Below are 3,166 nucleotides of genomic sequence, written 5' to 3' on the forward strand. Positions count from 1 at the left end.
ACATCCACCATGGTGGAACGAGTGCTAAAGGACGTCTCAGTGGCACCTCCCGGGAGAGAACACGGCAAGGCTGTGTGATGTTCTGTATGAGAAGTGGGAGCTGGTGATGGATTCCTTCCTTCCCCAGGCTTCTTACTGGAGGGTGGCTGTCGTGTGGGTCCTGAGCCCCGCTGCTACCATTGTCTAAGGATGGAAAGAGCAACCTCAGGCATCCCGCAGCATGTGGTTGGGGACATCCCCTTAGAGGTTCAAGAATAAAAGACAGGGATGGCCTGAGAAAGCCAGGAGCATGGGATCCCTAGAATGAGCTGGAGGAAGTGAAGAGGACATGGAATTCCTCCCAGAGCTGTGAGGTACTTCTTACTCATTGAATGAGTAAGTATTTGATAATAGAAAACAACCTTACTGGCATGCCCCATCTATGCCTGAGTGGCCTTATCTGCTCTGGGACCTCACGGAGTCCTTGGCTCTGTAGTGCACTGGATGGTGTCATGGGTCCCTGGAGCTTCTGTGAAGATGCACTCACATCTAAAGAGAGGGCATTCCTGAGGCCAAATGGGCCCTGGAAGCTGAAGGGTGAGGAGGCTGGTTGGGGATGGCAGGAGTAGCCCCTGGTCTGTCCAGTCCTCTTACCTTACCAGGATCCTGGGGTCCAGAACTAACTGCCAGCACTCCTGAGAAGTGGTTTTGCTGTAAGCCTCCTCCTCATCCTTCCTGCCAGATTACGATGCAGAGTCAAAGATGCCTTGCAAACGCGTATCTCCTACCTCTTCTCCTTTCACTGTCCCTTCTAAAAAGACGTGAGCTTATCTCACAATCTCTGTGTCTCCTGTGTTTGGTCAGGGTGGGAGAAGGGGCACCACCAAGCACTTGGTCAGGCTTGTGTTGGTGTCCTGGGGCCACCATGATGAACACCACACCTGGGCAGTTCAGATGGACACTCACTGTCTTCCAGTTCTGGGGGCTGGAAAACCCAGGTCAAAATGTTGGCAGTTGGCTCCTCCTGAGGCCTCTCTCCTTGGCATGGAGATGACTGTCTTCCCCTATGCCATCCCCCTCTCTCTCTGTGTCCGACTCTTCTCTTCATATGAAATTAGATCAGGACCTCTTGTACAGACCTCAATTTAACTTAATCATTTCTTTATTTTTCTTAATTTTTAAAGACTTAAAAAATTTTGTTTTACCATGCTATATTATCTTTAATTAGGCAAAGACCTTTCTAACATGCCACATAGAGACCATTTCACCCATTGCTCAGTTTGGTTGTTTGACTGCCAGTCTCCTGTCCCTCTCTTCAGCAGTGGTGAGGCAGATGCCTTTTCCTTGGGAAAGAAAAATCCACAGTTTGTTGACTTTCCCAATAAAAAAATGTTGGAGAGCCAGGTGGCAAAGTTATTGCTGGTGGCATCTTTTACATGAATTGCATCAAAAACCCCAGGATGCATTTCTCTGTTGAGGATCACTCCGATTTTTCCCAGGTTAGCACCTCCAGTCACCATACACAGGTTACACCAGTGTCAAACATGATGAAAGCAGTAATCTTGCCAGTCTCCGAATCAATCTGAATGGTGTCATTCTCCTTGATGAGGGGATCAGGATAGTGGATGGTGTGACCATCATGAGTCAACATCAGATGAACTCCTTTTGTGCCCACAAAGGTCTTTCTCATTTTGCGCAACTTGCCCTTTGCCTTCTCAGGTGTGATATGATGAACAGCAAGGTGACCCCTGGAGTCACAGATCAAGCAGACATTCTTTCCAGTCTTGTCAAAGCTGATGACATCCGTAAACCCAGGAGTGGAAGTTATATCAATTCTGACTTCCCCATCAATTTATTTTCCCTAAATCTCTTTTTTCCCCCATGGATCTTAATGAACTGCTACCCGTTCAGATGCTCCTTCAGACAATAAGCCATGACTGTGCTGGGCACAGAAAGAGCTAATCACCTCTTTACAGGCCTCTATCTCCAAATACAGCCATATTCTGAAGTATTGGGAGTTGGGACATATGAATGTGGGAGACACCACTCAGCTCATAGCAGTGCTACACTTACTACAGTAGCTCAAGCTCACTAGACAGCATCTCCCATCCTGAGAAAGGCATGGAAAATATTCTCCTGTGAAGAGTTGCTCCTTGTTCTCCTTGCAGTAGAGCAGAAAGAAGGTGGTGGAAGCAGACATCAGACGCTGGCCTGGACAACATTGCATTGCAATGCAGACGAGCACACCAGCAGGTGTTAACAACACCATGTGCTGTGTGCAAGGCATTGGGGTTGAGACAGAGATGAGGAAACCGTACTGACTCCTGTTACTGAAGCAACTTCAATAGTGGAATAATAGAATCACATTCATGATAATAAAACAAAGCAGGATGTAATAGTCAAAAGATCTACCAGTGGGCTCAGAAGAGGGAGAACATGCTTCCCTATGGAGTATTGAGAAATGTTCGTGGTGACACAGGCTCTCTCTGAGTCCTCTACTTGGCTGGGCTAGAGTTAGGTTTACCTCTCTGTTCCTGTAGAATCCAGTTTGAGCAAAAATTTTGCTAAGGCAATTTAGTGACAACCTGATTTCTGGCCATCCTTAATAGCTTATCACACGGCTTGCCTTCAACGAGAACCCTGTGGTGTCAGCCTAACAAGAATGCTCTTTACCCGTGATGATTCCTGTTCACTGCCCTACCCTGCTCCTTGGCTTTCAATTTAACTTAGTAATTTCTTTATTTTTCTTTATTTTAAAAAACCTTAATTTTTTTTACCATGCTGTAATATCTTTAATAAGGTAAAGACCTTTCTAACATGTCACATAGAGACCATTTCACCCACAGCTGTTTGTCTGCCAGTCTCATGTCAAGTAAATTTCCATTTGTCTTGTTGAAGTGGGAGTTGAGTCCTAGCTATCTCCCAACTGCAAGGTCTCCTTGAAGTGGCTCCTACACCTAGTGCCATGGTCCTCCTTGAATAAAGTCTGCCTCACTATTTCTAGCAGATGTTTGGATATTTTTTTTTTTAGCAATGAGTAAAAAATAGCATTAGCAATAGATATCAAATGATGCATAGTGCAGTTAAGATAGAAGAGTGGATGGCTGTCCCTTTTAGGTAGAAGGAAATAACGAGTATTTATTGAGCCTCTACTATAAGCAATGAGCTTTGGTTACATTAGGCTGGT

The 3,166-nt window shown here is 45.6% G+C and overlaps 1 pseudogene; it reads right to left on the reverse strand.

Annotated features, from left to right (window-relative positions):
- Positions 1-1,254: 1,254 nt before the first annotated feature.
- On the reverse strand, positions 1,255-1,831 carry LOC103264156 (annotated as a pseudogene).
- Positions 1,832-3,166: the final 1,335 nt, after the last annotated feature.

Source organism: Carlito syrichta, unplaced genomic scaffold (assembly GCF_000164805.1).
Source record: "Carlito syrichta isolate Samal-C Ts95f unplaced genomic scaffold, Tarsius_syrichta-2.0.1 Scaffold305616, whole genome shotgun sequence".
NCBI lineage: Eukaryota > Metazoa > Chordata > Mammalia > Primates > Tarsiidae > Carlito > Carlito syrichta.